Below are 19,045 nucleotides of genomic sequence, written 5' to 3'. Positions count from 1 at the left end.
CCAGAGGGAATTATATTCACATACAAAATCATAAATTCAACTTGATTTCACACTTTTGTGGATGAGATCAGATGTGGGTAATGGATTGACACAACCCCTTTCCTTTCTGCAGTAGAATGTGACCTCTTGATAACTTTCTAGCTGTTTCCTTGGTAATCTGATAAGGTGGTATGTGTTACTGTGTTGCTAAGCAACATTGCTTATGGTAAGAATGAACCTACATTGGTAGATTGCATTTGGGCTGATTTGTAAATACCTGATTGGAAACTATAATTTGGGGCTTGCTAGAGTGAAAGTGACTCTTACACATAAACCTATTCTTGTGGGAATCCTGCAAGGTATGCTGGAGTTGATAAAAGAAATACTGGTTCCTCTGGAGAGGAAGCTTTTAAGCCAGGATGGTTTCTGAACTTACCCAATCTGAATCTTAATCTTTCCCACTTCAGCTGTCACCTGGAGGTTGGGGCTGAGGAAAAATGAGGGGTGAACAGCACAGTTCCTGAAGGGCAGTGTGGAGTGTCGCATAGTTTGAGTGGACCATCTAATGAATACTGTCTGCTGGCTTCTGCCAGAAGCACTAATACTTGTCTTTCTCAACAGAGTGGTGCCAATATGGCTGACCGCAGTCTTGGAGGCTGAGTGCTAACTTGGGATTAAGAACTAGGCTCCCTAGTGGATGTCACACTGGACTATATGGTCATATTTTCCTTTCACTAAGCTCTTAAATGGGCTTCCCAGGTGGTTCAGTTGTAAATAATTGGCCTGCCCAGTGCAGGAGATGCTGGTTTGGTCCCAGGGTCAGGAAGATTCACTGGAGAAGGAAATGGCAACCCACTCCAGTGTTCTTGCCTGGGAAATCCCATGGACAGAGGAACCTGGTGGGCTACAGTCCATGGGGTCACAAAAGAGTCAGTCACGACTTAGCGACTAAACAGCAGCAACAGAGCTAAATATTTTTTTCTTATCCTTTCTTTCCCCTTTGACTTGGTATGTTACTACATTCTATCCAAAAGAGTAACTTTCTTGCCACTGATTACAAGTAATTTTCTTGCCTCTGTATACAAGTTCTCATATTCCTATAGAATGTCTATACAACATAAAAAATGATCAGACAATTTTAGAGATAAAACATTCACTTCTTTTTTCTCCTTCAGAGCTCATGCACAATGTAACAAATTCAATGATACTGGTATTTAAACATTAGGCCACAATGCACAGATTTTGAAGTCCACTTTAGTGAAATGCTAGTTAAACTGCCTGTGTATGTATTGTGACCTTTATCATCATAGTCCAAATATTACTGATGGGTTGTTATTGTTCCTTGCAGTTGACAGCTACCTTGAAAAGTACTAGTTTCCTTAATTACCACTAAAGATAACTATTCCTGAAATTACGGCCCTAAAGTAATGGTATTTTCAATTCTGTAATTTACAATTCACCAAAGGGTTATCTAACTCTGTAATAGTCAATGTAGTCTTAGATTGAGAATTTTAAAAGAATCTATGGTTTTGCAGTGACAACTACTCTTGGCTTCCAAGATCACTCTTGAAATCTTACTAATGGGGTGAAATCATCATGGGTGCAATGCAGTATCAGTGATAAATAATCTGAAAAGTATGGCCATAATTTTCTCACAAGGACATTTTTTTATTTGTGTGTATGTTTGCATGTGATGTCACTTATCTGTGACGATTACAGGAAAAAAAACAAAACAAAACCTCAGCCATATTTCTTCTTATCTAGTTATTAATTTTTAATTCAACAGTTGAATAAAAAGATACATATAACTAGTGTTTAATCAAGTGTAGCTTTCTGCTCTTATTAAAATTAAATAGGACGCAGAAGAAAAACTTACAAAAAGTGATTGGAATTTATGAATTTAAGAAAGAAAAAATAAAGTGAGTTATTAAACCTTTAAGAGTCTAAGTTAACATGAAGTGTGAATTACTAAGAAGTATCTCAAGGAAATTTATATAGTTTGTATTTATAAATACCAGACAGCTTTATCTGCTGAATCTTGTGAGGGACTATGTAAGATAGTCTACAAAAGTACCAGGAATGAAATACAAAACATGCTTCAGTATACTATTTTCCTACTACTATGTGAACAGAAAGGATTAGTATGTATATAATTCTGTGTGGTACTTTGGGTCTTGTTTTCTCAGGATATCAGTTAAACTCCACCACACATAGACACTTGCATAAAACTCTAACTTAGGCCCATAGGCTAATTTACATACCAGAAAATCTGATTTCAATTATACTGGATATAATGGGAGAGATAAGCATTTGGGCTATGGCTTCTTTTCATATTGCTTCTTTTTTCTAATATAACGCATTTCATACTTGGAATTCATCACTCTAAAACTTGTGTGAGAAAAGAAATTAAAAAAAATAATGGAGAATGTGTAGCCTCTACTCCCAAGCACTGTTACTGGAAATGCCCAATGATACTACTATATTAGAAAAGTTTGAGTAGTTGCTAATAAAGTTAAATATGAATCTACCCTAAATATGATCTACTCCTAAGTTCTTGCTGCTGCTACTGCTAAGTCGCTTCAGTCGTGTCCGACTCTGTGCGACCCCATAGACGGCAGCCCACGAGACTCCCCCGTCCCTGGGATTCTCCAGGCAAGAACACTGGAGTGGGTTGCCATTTCCTTCTCCAATGCATGAAAGTGAAAGTGAAGTCGCTGAGTCTTGTCTGACTCTTAGCGACCCCATGGACTGCGGCCCACCAGGCTCCTCAGTCCATGGGATTTTCCAGGCAAGAGTGCTTACTCAAAGGAAAAATAAGCCAATGTCTACAAGAAGACTTGTACAGGATGTTCAGAGTAGTCTTATTCATAGTAATCACAACTGGAAGCAACCCAAATGCTCATTAACAGGGTATAATGAACAAACTATTGTGTGTCAATAGGATACAATACACTCAGCAGTACAAAGAATACACTGCTGATAACATGCAGCCTTTGTGAATTTCACAAAATGATGTTAGCTGAAGAACGCCAGACACAAAGAAATACCTTCAGTATATATATTTAAATAAAGTCCAAGAGCAGGCCAAATTAAACCTTAGTGATAAAGATCACAAAATGGATGCTTTGTGGATGAGTGACAGGAAGATTTATTGGAAAGGGGAAAGAGGGAACATTATGGGGTTAAAAACAAAAAACAAAAACTCTATCTTTTTCAGGTATAAATACAAGTATATACATTTGTCAAAACTCACTGAGCTAGACACTTAAAATTTTTATGTTTTACCTTAGGTTAATTGCACTTCAACTCTTTAAAATATTGATATTTTTAAAAAGAGTCATTATAAGTTCTAATCCAAGGGATATGGGTGAAGAAGCTTTAAGGAAAGAAGGGAGTCAAGACAGCTGCTTTGCTGTAGACAAGTGCCCAGGCAGGGAATGGTTCTTCCATGGTGCCCTTAAGCATATCCTTTGATTCTGGAACCGTGCCTTACATACTCATATCTCACTGAATAGCTTATGTAACAATCAAAAACTATGCCTGAAATGTAATTTTATTAATTTAATAAGCAGAATTCTTTTCCCTCAGATAGTATTTATAAGAGTGGTCTCTACACACATTTTTTTATAACTCCTAAAAATTAAGTACGTGTAAGAGAAAAATGTTAAGAAAGTAAGCTCTTCTTATTTTTAGGGAAGTAGTTGCCCAAATCTGAATTATTCCCACTGGTAGATGTCATGAGTCCCTCAAAAATTGCATATACTAACTAAATACGCTGCTTACTAGGCTAACCAATAATACTGTCTAAAATATAATGAGAAAAAGAGAGCAGGGTAGGTGAGGCTTAGCAATTACAGAAATGCTCTTGTGTCTCATGAATCCCTCCTTTAAGGTACAAATATGAAAAGTTGTATATGCCTAGAGTATGAGCAACAAAGCAAGAAAAATCTTCTGAGCCACATGGCAATCATTTACTTAATAATAAGGATACCAAAAATTAGTCCAAGAAACAGTGTTTGCAAAAAGCTAACTTATCTTGAATCAAACCAGTCAATCCTAAAGGAGATCAACCCTGAATATTCATTGGAAGGACTGATGCTGAAGCTGAAGCTCCAATACTTTATCTAACTGATGCAAAGAGCTGACTCATTGGAAAAGACCCTCATGCTGGGAAAGACTGAGGGCAAGAGAAGAGGATGACAGAGAGATGGTTAGATAGCATCACTGACTCAATGGATAGGAATTTGAGCAAACTCCAGGAGATAGTGAAGGACAGGGAAGCCTGGCGTGCTGCCGTCCATGGGGTTGCAAAGAGTTGGACACAACTTAGTGTCTGAATAACAACAAGTTATCTTGAGATCATGACAGTATCTCAGATTTTCCTCAGAAACTATAGTACTACACGGAGAAGCACAGTGTCTTATAACAAACTTGCAAGTTGGAAAAGAAATGTCTTTCCCCAGTTTAATGCCTGCTACCTCAATGACTACATTATTTTTATGCAAGACTAATAAACATGGCTTAGGTAGTATAAATGTGATACTGTACATAGAAAACCCTAAAGATAGTATCAGAAAATTACTAGAGCTAATCAGTGAATTTAACAAAGTTGCAGGATAAAAAATCAATACACAGAAATCACTTTGCATTTCTATATATTAACAATGAAAAATCAGAGAGAGAAATTAAGGAATCAATCCCATTCACCATTGCAACAAAAAGAATTAAATATCTAGGAATAAACTTACCCAAGGAGACAAAAGAACTGCACACAGAAAATTATGACGATAATGAAAGAAATCAAAGATGACATAAACAGATGGAGAGATATTCCATGTTCCTGGGTAGGAAGAATCAATATTGTGAAAATGACTATACTACCAGATGTAATCTACAGATTCAGTGTGATCTTTATCAAATTACCAATGGCATTTTGCACAGAACTAGAAGAAAAAATTTCATAATTCATATGGAAACACAAAAGATCCCGAATACCCTGGGGAAAAAAAAAAATTTTCCATTTAGGTTTTTTATGTTGGTTTACATAGCACGTGTAAATTCTCCCAAAGAAAATGATCTATTAGATTCAGTTCCACATTCTTTTTTTGCTCTAAGCTGGACATATTCATTAATATGAGTGCCAGCCAATATTGCTTACACATTAGGTGAGGACAAAATTACTAGGGGTTAAATTCTGTTACAGTTAAAAGAAATGATGGGAACCCACTGCTGTATTTTATCTTTACATTACAATGTGAATGGTGTTGCCCTAGCAAATGTCATTTCCTTTTGAAATGGGATCTACTTTTCAGCTCAAGTTCAAGCTGCCTAGAGTGGCAGCATTTAAAAAGATTCCATTTCAGCACAATTCAACATCAGAGGATGGAAAAAGAAAATGCAAACCTTTAAAACTCTGTTTAGCCTCTATGTTATGTTTTTAAAATGATAGACTCTGCCCCCTTTAAGGGACTGAGATGGAATACGGTAAATTGTAAAGCAAAATCGCTAGGCAAAACCTAAGGGAAACAGGCATTTGGTTAAACACAACAAATGAACAAGTGCCAAAGAGTTACGTTTAAAGGCACCAGCAGTCATTTAGTTACAGGCAATTAATAATAGTCCATGGAAAGCTCAAGTATGGGCTAAGGGAAAACACATTGATTATTGCTGCAGTAGTAGACTGCTTTCAGAATAAATTGCTTCAATTTAAAACTAGATTTGCTACAAGCATTTTGAGCAATGACTACAATTTTTTCTTATCAAGACAGTTGGACCAAGCAACCCTTTAAAAGAAACAGCTAATTAAAATAAAGCGCATGCCATCCGCTAGTATATTGGATTACATTGCAAATAATAAATGCATTTGGTTTACACTAATCTTGTTGCAATTACCTAGTGTAGTCTGGAATCCTATTTTTTTTTTTTATTGGCCTGTACCTGGTGTTATTTTTGCAAATTTTTTCTGCTAGGTATCTTTGAAGAGGTAAGGATGTTAACAGAGTTAAATCACAGTTTATAATTTTGAACTCTTCCCTTGGAGTATCCATTTTCTTCTCTCTATTTATACATATCATCTTGTTTAAAGTATAGCCGAAGATTTTAGGTGACTTATATAGTTCACTATATAAAGTCCTTTCAAATGTTCTGCCCTGATTTATATGCAGTAAAATGTAAGTTCGTGGGGGAAATGTCTGATAGACGATATAATGATCTTAGTTTATTCATTAGCCTCACCAAGTACATTTCTTTTTCTCTCATTGTGTTATAAAGAGCTAAACTTTATAAGGATTTATCCATCCACATAAATTCATATGCATATTTATTTCTCTGGAGCAGTATAACTTATTTGTTCCTGGCAGGAGGATAATTATACTCAGCCTACAAAGATATTCAACTCAATTCTATAATACATCAATGCAATTTAGAAGCAGTTATAATTTTTTTTGATGACACATTAAGAAACTGAATTGCTATTCACATAATAGCAAGAAAATGTTTTCAGAAGGTATAAACTGGTATGTAAAGAGTAGTTTAGCTCTTGAAAAAGTGCTTTTTGGAAGAAAGAAGAATAGATATAATAATAGTAATAGTAATAATACTGAATGAAAATGGTCTCTGAATTTAACAACTTGATCTGTGCAGCCAAACATTTGGGCAAAAGATGACCTTCAAAGTAGTGTATTTTGCCATTTTGGAAAGAGGTTTTCAGCCAAAGTATCAAAGTAAATTTTAGTGTCAATTGAGAATACAAATAGGGTCTTGGCGGAGACCCATGATTAAGGCCTAGTTAGACTAAGCTCCCACAAGCCCTTGGATTGGAAATGTTATACATTCATAAACTATTAAAATGAAGAATTAAATGAAAGACTAGACAGAAGAAATGCATTGTTTTTTATATAGTTACCCTCGGAAAGTCCTTTTTCTTTCTCCAACCAGACAGGAAGGGTGCTAAGTTTCATTTTGTATTTTTTTTTTTTTCTGTGAAGTAGGGGAATGTTCATAAATGGTATGTATTAAAAGACAGTTTACAATGAGTAATGACAGAAATCAAGTAAAACATGAATCCATGAGTTTATATTAATTATAAGCAAATTAATAAAAAGGAATGCTCTCCTTTACAGCAGAATGCCAATTGGCAAATATAGAAGGAATAATAGAGCTGGAAATCACCACTTTCTACCATCCTAATAATAAATGACTCAGGAAAGAATTATCAACAGAGCCTAAAGTTAATGGATAAAAGACTGATGAGGCAGAACATTCATACTATCTTAAAGCACCTCCTTACTGATTATTTAGTAATGATTAAGGGAGAAACAGACACCATCTTAAGGAAGTGACCCAAATGAGCATCACCACTAATGGGACATGACACCGTGTACCTCCTGACGTAATGCATTAAGAAGGCATAACAACATTTATGCAGTATTCCAGCCACATGTAAGAAAATATCTGCCCAAGGAGGAAATTACAAACTCAAACTGAGGGACACGGTATAAAAAATAACATCTGGTTTCTATTCTTTGAAAAAGTCAAAGGCATAAAAGGCAAATAAAAGTTGAGGAACAATCCCAGATTAAAAGAGACTAAAAAGACTTGACAACTAAATGAGCTGCATAATTCTGGATGGAAAAGGTGGTACAAGAATATTATGGGAATACCCTTTGAAATGTGAATATAGACTATATATTAGATAATAGCAGTCTATCAATTTTCAATTTTCCTAGATTTGATAAATATACTCTGATGTTGTAAGAAAATTTCCTTGTTTTTAGAAGATTCACATTGAATAATTTAGTCATGGTGTCTGCAATTTACTCTCATGTGATTCAGAAATATGTGTTTATATACATTCTGTAGATTTATCTTATCTAACCTGTCTAGATGAAGAGATATAAGGCAAGTGTGGCAACATGTTAATAATAGGTGAATCTAGTTGAAGAGGCTATATGGAAGTTTATTGTATTATTCTTACATCTCTTCTGGAATGTCTGCAGGTTTCTTTTTCAAACTAAAAGATTTTCACTATAGCATTTATCATTATAGGATATAATATTTAATTTTCTAATTACTATATTTATTATCTATTGTCTATCTCCTCCCATTGGAATTTAAATTCCATCAGGGAAAGGTTTTCTTTGTCTATTTTGTCCATATTTTTTTTTTACTGATACTATCTCAAGTGCCTTGAAATCTACCTGACACATAGAAGAAACTCAGTGAATATTTGTTGAATAAGTGGATGACTGAATGACTAAGAAAAAGTACAATTTTCTAATGAAAAGTTATGCTTTTTTTGTATTCCACTCTAAAATTAGAATAATATCTCTGTGAGCCATTTTTCCAGACAATGGTGTCATGAGGTTCAAGCAACTGATGTATAATTATTAATACACAGTCTATTAACTTGATAAAACTTCATTTTATAAAAAAAATGGTTAACTTCATAGTACAGATTTAAAACGATTCTTCCATCTATAAACCCGATGATAACATACATAGTCTTTGTAGAATTAAGGAACTAGGAGAGTTTGTTTTCACTTGGCATTTAGGAATCAATCTTGTATTGTTTTACATCTTTGATATTATTATATTATTTATTACTCATTTTTGTCTTTTCACTCACTCCTTCATTCACTTTCTTTTTGTTCTTTAAGTGCTTTAAATGTACTAGGTATAGTGTGTTGAGTTCTAGTGATCAAATGATGGATGGAATATACTCCTTGCCTTGAAGGAACTGATGTGTAGTTGCAAAGTCAGGCATGCAAGGAAATATTTTAAAAAAAAATAAAAAATATTAAAAAAATTAAAAAGCTAGTCTTTATTGTGCACCTAAGTGTCACTCTGCTAGGCCTTTTATATAGGGGTAAGAAATGCTCTACTGTAAGAATAATAATCAAGGACCAGATGAGCATCTCACTCAGGGTGCTTTGTGTATGCGTGTTGTGTTTCTGTTGGGGGATTTTAGAGACAGAGATCAGATGCTGTATGGCACACTGCTGGACAGAGGCTGCAAACGAATTTGGCAAGGTTGAGTGTGAAGAACAGGGAAAGCAAGTATATGGTATGATGAGTGATGGTAAGCAAATTTATGCTCTGATTTCTCAGCTGGTATATATTGTTTATCTTTTTTTTTTTTTCGTTTTCCAAGCAACTAGCATGTACCTTGAAAATAAATATCTGTTTGAAGGATTCATGGTGTCAATTAAGTCAGGTTTCTTAAAATTAGGTCAGAGAAAATAGGGCAAAGATTCTCCCCAGTGGAAAATTGACATATATTTTCAAAATGTACCATGTGGTCTTACTAACAGACAGAGCTTTATCGCTGAAAACATTTCCCCTTTGGATTCTAAAAGCACTGTTTGCAACAGGTCAAAATCCAGAGACCATAAGGTGGGCTGTGCACAGACTACCGTGTATTTGCACACACAGAAACATACCAAATATTCGATGGGGCCCCCTTCACTTTAGATTGTGTAGGACTTAGCGTGATGGGGAGAAACCAGACAAAAGAACTATATTGAACAACAAAATGGGCCTCAGGTGACCAGCTTAGAAAAGACACAGCCATTGTACATCAAGGTGTCAAACTTCACTGATGCCTAAAAGAAAATCTCTGAGAAGAAAAAGTATTTACTTTATCTCTACTATGCATTTCCTTTCAACATGTCATACAAATAGACAGTCACAGATGGAGTGTTACAAAACATCTCTGGAGAGAAAACTGTCAGAGTGAAGGTGGCGTTGCCATTTAACTCCTTTGTGTTAAGGGCTGCAGTGTTTATCCTGGACGCAACCCTCCACCAGAGGATATATTGTCACATTTAGAAGAATTTGGTCTTCCACTGGGATTGCTTCTGGCCAAAGAACCCAGAACATCTGGACTGCTTAGATAACCAATAGAAGGAACCATGTTTTTGACAGAAAAACTGAACACTTCTTAAAAAAAAACCTGTATGATGATTTGCAGTATATTCAGTATATTGAGTTGTTAAGAATAGATTTATAAAATATATTACACATGTAGAAACGAATTGCACTGCAATAGACAAAATGGGATGTTTTGATAAACTTCAGAATTCTATGTTGTTATTATAACTTTTTCCCTTTAGGATTTCTTTCTTAGGATTTTTAACATATTTCTTAATTATTGAGAGCATTACAATAAAAAGTGTTTGGCAAAAGCTATCTCTCTCACAAGACAAGTTTCATTCAAAATCTTGGTGATTCAACAGAGCTAGAGACTATTAAGGTAAAAATAATAATCAAACCACATGCTGGGTCATTTCCTTCAATGGAAGTAACAGAAAAATCCATTTCTTATCCCTGTTGAATCTTTTTTGACCACTCTGATTTCTGAAAACATAAAAATGCTGAAGAAAATAGTGGTAAGTTTGCTTTCCCTTTCTCATTTTGAAAATAGATACTAATCAAGAATTTATCAACATTTAAGTATTTTTTTTCCTTCCATCAACACTCTATGAAGAAATAGACATGCCTTAGGAACTACCAATAGCAGGACCTACCATTCCTTGATTCCTCCTAAGGGTCCTTAAGCAACGACAAAGTTGAGAATAAGGTGGGTTTCTTATATCTTTTACTGGCCTGTGTTGTCCGGATATATGAAGAGCCCATCTTCCATAATGAATTCTCTTTTACCAAAACAGCAATAACACTGCCCTGCCTCACACGGACTAAGGCCTTATCTTATTGTCTCACTCTATGTACTGGTTTTTGGTGTATGAAAATTAGCAGCGGTTTGAGAAAATGCAGAAGTCAAGGTGTCCCCCAGTATGCAAAGTTTTCTAATATAGACAGATACAAAGGAGAAGCAAGAGTACATTCAAGGAAACAGACTTTAATATACTTCCAAAATGTGGAAATAATTTGATATTATAGAAAACAGATTAATGGTAGGTTTCCTATAAGCATTTTGAATACTCCAGACTGTAGCAATAGATTTTTTTCTCACCTTTTTTCCTGACTATAAAATGCGCTTATTGTAAAAATTTTGAAAATCATATAACAATAAGAAAAAGAAATTAAAGGTCACATGGAATCAGACCACCCTGGGATAACCACTATTACTACTCCAGTTACAATTGTTTAATGAATCTCTTTCTAATGTGTTAGATGTCGAGTGAACGTAACAGAGGCAAGTGACCTATAGCTTTAAATGCTAATACTTCAAAAAAGCTTATATTTTGTCTTTTACTCTGGACACTTTTGGAATAGAGTTGTCCACGGTGGTTTATAATCTGTGTTTTGCCGAGGGTCCTCATGGTAAACTCTTTATCCTAATTAATTTTTCATTCACCTATCTACCCAATCATTATTTATAGATGCTTGATTCAGGAAGGCAAGTCAAGCAGGAATTATTTAACTCTACCATGGAGCTTTTCTCTGTATACAAAATAATCATTTTTTGGCAACAGTTTACAAATATTCCTTGAAAAAGTAGATTAAAACATAATCCAATTTTAGAGAAAATATGGATTTCAAGTTACATTTAAAAACAAGTTGCATTGTTTTACCAAAAAGCAAACAAACCTGGTTTGTAAATAGTTAAAACTTGAGGGACTTCCCTGGTGGTCCAGTGGTTAAGACTCTGTACTTCCGCTGCAGGAGATGTGGGTTTGCTCTCTGGTTGAAGGAGGAAGATCCCGAATGCCACATGGCAAATTGAAAATATATTCTAATATTGTCAACTTTTATGGTACTATTGAGTTGCCACTGACATTAGTTTGCCCAGGAAGACAGCCAGTATGGAATTTTGTTGTGACATCTTTAATGTATTCCTTTTAGCTACTTTCAATAGTGATATATTTAGATAATATAGACACACTTGTTCACTTGGGGAGAATTAGAAATGCACCCGAGCAGTTGTGAGTCATTATCTGGAAATGGTGAAAGTATAAATGAGTTTTCAAGTCATATTCATCTTATATTTCATACTAGAATTAGAATTCCAAACTGATTTAAGTCAAGTAATTTAAGTATCATTCTTCAGGCTTTGATAATGGCCTCCTCCATTTTAGTTTCCGTGAATTTGGTCACCGTTACTAGTCACATATCTTAAGGAATTCTAATTTCTATTCTGCCATTAGAGAAACCTGTCATCTAAAGATGTGAATCAACTTTACAAACAGTTAAAAATGTAACCAAAGTCCTGGGAAGAGCAACTGTTCCATTCCACTTTCAAGATTTGAAAACTGAGGTACAATGATACAAAACTCTGAGAACCTGCAAAATCTGATGAATGCGTTTATATACACTATTAGTCACCCAGGGTTTAATATGTTCTTACAAGATTACTGCATTGTGGTTTAAAGACAATTAGGTAAATGATAAAAATGAAGAACAATGACTTAAAGAGACTTGCTCTAGCTCACACACAAGAGTCAAAAACAAAACACTCTCTCAAGTAACTGTTTTTCCATCACAGTTCACAATTTTTCAGTCAATTTTCATTCATATCAAACTCTAATTCATCGTAATGACCTTTGGGTGATCTTTAAAATGACCATTCTGTATTTTATTAAGTATACCACTGGATTTCTTCTGGTCAAGTACAAACAAAATCTATTTTAATAGTATTTAAATGTCCAATTGTAATTTAGAGAAATCAACCTCCGGATATATCATTCCTCACAGAACACATGCTAAGAATAGCATATGTGCCCTAAAAGTAGAGACAAATAGCTAACATATTTCTTACAGATGGCAAATGCAATTATCAACACTAAAATCTAATACAAGTTACCATGGTAATTTATTGGAAATCAACACATTCTTTTCCTACTATATGACCTGAGAGAACAGTTAGCATTTTTTAATGTGTCAAGTCTAATTTCTCACTTTACTGACCTGGTTGTCAAAGTTCGATATACAGGGAACTGCTTATTAAAAGTTATACCTTGCATTTTTGACTCAGTTGTGCCATTTCTCAACTGAGCGCAAGAATTCACAGCCATAAAAAGGTACAGCCATCTCCCTCTCCCCAACAATGCTGTTTTAATGCCCAGGATGGTGATTGACCTTCTTTCTGCAGCAGTGACTCAACTACTAAGGATAACTAACCCAGTGCCTTGCCCAGAGCTGGCACTTAGTACATATTTAGTGAATGGGAATGATTTATTGCTTTCTCATGCAATAGCATTATATGAATATATGAATTATTTTTAGCAGTAAAGTGAGATTTTGAGCAGGATATGAGAAATTGTCAGTTACTAGGTTGTTTTGACCTAGAAATGATGAGAACATGAAAGTAGTTCTGAGAAGTGAAGGGAGTGGTGTGTCAGTGGGTAGTGGTCACAGAGCTGGTATTCTGTTTGCGATCTCCGATCACATATGTGAAATTGGGCAATGTGTGTGCCTCATGATATCTGTGGCTTCTTGCAAATATCTTAAACTGAATTAATATTGTTGAAACTGCTTATGTGTTGCTTTCCAAGACAAAGATCCCAGTTCCAGTGGATTCCCTCTGCTCTCACTGTAGGTCTGTGTTTTTATAACCTCTTTAGATGCTAGACAGATGCCTATAAAAAATGATTTGAACTTCCAAACATGCAGGCCTGTTTATCCAGATTCTGTTACTGGGTTATTTCTTCTTTGCCTGTTTTTTAATCATATCATTAACCATGGAGGTTCAGTTTTCATACTGTCTGCCCTTCCTTACAACACACAGTTGAGATTCAGCTGAGCAAGTGCTTAAAACAGGAAATCAGCAGTATTTACTGCCCATCATAGGGCTTGTTTCTCCTTGGTAATTGCTATTTTCACAGACTGAACTCTGTATATAGCCTATTGGCATAGGCTGAAATACATGTATATACCCATATATAGGTTGTTGAGACATTCTTAAGTGGATTTCCATTTTCAAAAGGGATATGTAGGAACTGTGTCCAAGAATGAAGGCCCTCTTCCTGTAAGAGGGTAATTATTTAATAGTTGAAGAGTGTTCTCTCAGATATTGCCCTGAGTAGCAAATGTGTTCTATAAAGCACAATTTCATTGAATACATGAGGCAAGCAACCTCATTAAGAGGGGATGTGAGGGCAATGTACCAATGTTCAACTAGGTTCAAAGGTGTTGATCATATAAAAAGAATGGGGCAATTAGAATTCATCCCACTGACTGGCTCTACCCCTTTTTCATTCCTCTGTCATGGAAACAGTGAACTCAAGAGAGTTAGTTGCTTTTCACCTATTAGATTCTACCAAGTTTGTTAGAGGACCTAATGTCTAGGCAAAGACCTTGGCATGCCAAATGCGATCCACAGACCAGCAGCATTAGCACCAATAAGAAACCTATTCAAAATTCAAATCTTGAGTTCACCTTAGACTAAGGAAATAATAAGAACATGAAAAATCACTTTTAAACAAACTTCCTAGGTGATTTCTATGAACTGTAAAGATTGTGATAACAACAACAGCAGAAGATTGTAAAGCATTGCTCTAGGGACTTCTAGTTAACTCTCCCAGAGTGGTATAGGGGAGCAAATTTTGCTACCCCAGTCTCTTTGGTGTGACGATTAACTTAGTCTGATTATTTTAAAGAAAAAGAAACTCAGGAAGTTTTTCTTGTTTCCTCCAGCTTAGTTGCCCAAAATACTGGGGTGGCCAAAAAGTTTGTTCAGGTGTTCTGTGCCATCTTATGGACAAACTTGAACAAACTTTTTGGGTAACCCAATAATTTCAGTAAAGGGCCTATTCCCAGAATAGAGCTATCAGCAGAGACGTCTGTAAAGAACAAGGGCCAGGTATGGCGAGGGGAACCTAGCAGGGCCTAGAGATCAGAGTCCACTCTGTGTCCCATGGTCTCTGTCTGGCCCAGCAAACATTTGCCTTTCCAATTCCACATGAATTGCCTTCCTATTCTTTTAGGTTCCAAACCACTACCCCTAATATTCTTGTTTATCTTTAGCTGAAGATGGTATTTAAGTGAGGATTTCAGTCATTTTGGTGAGTTACTCAGTTCTCCTGGGTTTCTCTGATGTATGAAGTGAAAAAAAGTGAAAGTGTTAGTTGCTCAGTTGTGTCCGACTCTTTGTGACCCCAAGGACTGTAGTCCCCCAGGCTCCTCCGTTCATGAAATTCTCCAGGCAAGAATACTGGAGTGGGTAGCCATTCCCTTCCCCAGGGGATCTTCCTGACTCAGGGATTGAACCCATATCTCCTGCACTGCAGGCAGATTCTTTACCATCTAGCCACCAGGGAAGCCCATACATGTTATTAAACTTTTGCTTAAATTTTCTCCTATTGATCTGTCTCATGTCAGTTTAACTCAGATAAAAGAACTTATATAGGTACAGAAAAAAATTCTTCCTCCCTGACAGTCAGTGTAGCAGGCAGGATTCAACTTGACTAGCTGGACACTACTAAGTCCGAGGATACTGTAGCTAAGAGATTCTTCAATAATTGACCAAAACTGGCCAAAGGTAAGAGTTTATACCATGTCATTTGGTCTCCCAGATCTCTGCCTGTGGGTCTGTTGGAAATGAGAGTGGTAAGAGTTCTTTCGGAGAAGGTGATGGCAACCCACCCCAGTACTCTTGCCTGGAAAGTCCCGTGGACGGAGGAGCCTGGTAGGCTGCAGTCCATGGGGTCCCTAAGAGTCAGACACAACTGAGCGACTTCACTTTCACTTTTCACTTTCATGCATTGGAGAAGGAAATGGCAACCCACTCCAGTGTTCTTGCCTGGAGAATCCCAGGGACGGGGGAGCCTGGTGAGCTGCCGTCTACGGGTCGCACAGAGTCGGACACGACTGAAGCGACTTAGCAGCAGCAGCAAGAGTTCTTTTTCTCTTTTATAAAATTAGCTTAGCAAGAGAAAATATTTGTGGAGTTAGTTTCTTAGAAACTCTGGTAAATTCAACAGAGTATTCTTGGCTTTATTGATCCTTTTCCTCCTAAAGATGGTAACCTGTTTTTTGCCTCGTCTATTGTGTCATTTGTTCTATGTCCTGAGAGCTTGACTTTTTGACCAGTGGGGATATTCTCCCTGATATGTACATTATGGAGCCTCCCTGGTGGCTCAGTGGTAAAGAATCCACCTGCCAATTCAAGAGATGCAGGTTCAATTCCTGGGTCTGGAAGATCCCTGGGAGAAGGAAATGGCAACAAGCTCCAGTATTCTTGTCTAGGAAATCCCATGGACAGAGGAGCTTGGAAGGCTATAGTCCATGCGGTCACAAGAGAATTGGACGTGACTTAACCACTAAATAACTGAGGACTTCCCTGGTGGCTCAGATGGTAAAGCGTATGTCTACATTGCGGGAGACCCGGGTTTGATCCCTGGGTCGGGAAGGTTGCCTGGAGAAGGAAAGGGCAATCCACTCCAGTACTATTGCCTGGAAAATCCCATGGACAGAGGAGCTTGGCAGGCTACAGTCCATGGGGTTGCAAAGAGTCGGACACGACTGAGCGACTTCACTTTCATGTACATTATAGATAGGGTATTTTTATACCTCTAGATGGCAATACCATAATCAATTTGTAAAAAAGCTCTATTTACTTAGTTTAAAGTAAGCACTTATAGAAATTATTTCTAAATATAATAGGAATTAACTCAAATGTTTCTCAAGTTCATGTGATCTAAGATTCATCTTTAGTCAATAAAAGCAAATTTAAAATTACTGTTCTAATTAAAACAGGTATATCTTTAGAGTTGTCAGCATTCAGTGTAATACTTTTATTCTATCTAGGTTTACTAAAAGTCAAATAAGTTCATTCTATCTCTGTTATAAAATTTGTCAACAAGAAAAATAACTTAAAAGAGTTAACTGCTTTAATGTCTCATAAAACCTTCAGGGGTAATCTAAGTGTGATTATTAAAGACAAATGTATTAAAGAGATGCAAATGAGATAAACTCTTTTAGGTAAACTTTCAAAACATGATTGTTTTATGATGGTTAAATAGTTTCCCAAATCTTTTTGGGAAATTAAACCCTTAGGGTTTTGCTATCTCAAATTGAATGAGGGAAATTCATTAAATATCTAGATCATTTCTGAATAAGATAAAACAATAAAATATTAATACATTGTTTCATCTACTTCTGACTTGCTAATACAGAGAGACTAAAGATGAATTTCAGTTTTTTAGTCACTAGATCTCATTCCACACTGAAAGACTGCACTACTTAAAAGGGCACATATGTCTAGAGATTATAAAAGGTATTTATAAATTCTTTACACCACAAAATCCTAACGTAGTTCACAATTGTTTATTTCCACTAGAAATTAAGGTTTCTAATTAATATATGGTTGATATGATTAAGGGTGCCAGAGATAATAAGGGAAATGATGTGTGCAAGGACATGAAAATGTATTTTTGGGTAAGAAAAGGCATGAGGTATGGAGGTGCATTTTTGTTGGAGAAATAAAAGCAATTTTTGTCCAACAGTTGATTATTTCAAAATAGAAAAGAGATCAAGGGACAGACTAAACTGGACACAGAAATTTGTAGAATTTTTCTGAAGAAAGGATCTTGGGAAAAAAATTGTATGTGTGATCAACCTGGCTAAGATTGGAATAAAGTTAATCATGTGAATGAATTTCAGCATCAAAGTACACTGCCTACCTATGTTCTTGTCGTCTAGTTGCTAAGTCATGTCTGACTCTTTGCGACCCCATGGACTGCAGCACACCAGTCTCCTCTGTCCTCCATTATCTCCCAGAGTTTGCTCAAATTCATGTCCACTGAGTCAGTGATGCTATCTAACCATCTCATGCTCTGCTGCCCCCTTCTCCTTTTGCTTTTAACAAGCAGTGGTAAACAAAGATTTTCTTTGTCATTCATGCCATCTGTCTATAAAAATAAAAATCCAATCTTTTATCTTCATCAGATCTTTGACTATTTAGGAAAAAAACTGAGATTGTTCAATATTTATAAGAGCTAACTAACTTTCTGTATTTGCCTGTGAAGTCTTTGTCATTTTGATTAAATAGATAACTAACTATAGCGTCACAGTGACCTGTGACCCTGTTTGAAAAAGTGTTTTAAAATCTTTTGAAATTTTTGACAAACTTCCCTCAAATCAAATTCAAATGAAATCTTATTGACCTGGAAATAATTTGGGGGCTTTCCAAAAGCCCCTGGAATACAGCAAAATATTCACTTTCTCTTCTAATAAAAGACAGATATGAAAATAATTAGGCTTATTGAGTAGGCTAAATTTCATGGGAAGCATTGTCAAATAAGTGAGATAAATGTTCTTCAGTTCAGTTCAATTCAGTCACTCAGTCGTGTCCGATTCTTTGCAACCCCATGAATCGCAGCACGCCAGGCCTCCCTGTCCATCACCAACTCCTGGAGTTCACTCAGACTCACGTCCATCGAGTCAGTGATGCCATCCAGCCATCTCATCCTCTGTCGTCCCCTTCTCCTCCTGCCCCCAATCCCTCCCAGCATCAGAGTCTTTTCCAATGAGTCAACTCTTCACATGAGGTGGCCAAAGTACTGGAGTTTCAGCTTTAGCATCATTCCTTCCAAAGAAATCCCAGGGCTGATCTCCTTCAGAATGGACTGGTTGGATCTCCTTGCAGTCCAAGGGACTCACAAGAGTCTTCTCCAACACCGTAGTTCAAAAGCATCAATTCTTCCGCACTCAGCTTTCTTCACAGTCCAACTCTCACATCCATACATGACCACAGGAAAAACCATAGCCTTGACTAGACGGACCTTTTCAGCAAAGTAATGTCTCTGCTAAATGTTCTTTGGGGAAACGTTATTATAAGTGCTCTAGAAATTTATAAAATTTTTAAAATTCAGATATGTCCTTGTACAATGTTATTAGTCATAATTCTAGTTATTATTTTAAAATTTTATGTGTTACAGAAATAACCAAATTTCCTCTTCAATTGCATTATAATGACTCAGATCTTTAACCATGCCATTTTAAGTCTTTTGTCATTTACAGGAAATTATAGTGTTACTCTGATGCTTTTGCAAACAAAGCAAAACTTCAACTTCAACTGCAAGAAGATCCTACGGTCCAGTTCAGGCGCTCAGTCGTGTCTGACTCTTTGTGACCCCATGGACTGCAGCATGCCAGGCTTCCCTGT

The 19,045-nt window shown here is 36.2% G+C and overlaps 1 protein-coding gene across 3 annotated transcripts in view; it reads right to left on the bottom strand.

Annotated features, from left to right (window-relative positions):
- Positions 1 to 19,045, bottom strand: part of IL1RAPL1 (interleukin 1 receptor accessory protein like 1) — a 1,454,732-nt gene that overhangs the window by 28,537 nt on the left and 1,407,150 nt on the right. The gene's annotated exons all lie outside the window — the stretch shown is intronic.

This window comes from Bos grunniens, chromosome X, assembly GCF_055505025.1.
Source record: "Bos grunniens cultivar Pamir isolate PY7600 chromosome X, Bosgru_T2T1.0, whole genome shotgun sequence".
In the NCBI taxonomy this organism is placed as follows: Eukaryota; Metazoa; Chordata; class Mammalia; order Artiodactyla; family Bovidae; genus Bos; species Bos grunniens.
This window is presented reverse-complemented; position numbering and strand designations above follow the sequence as displayed.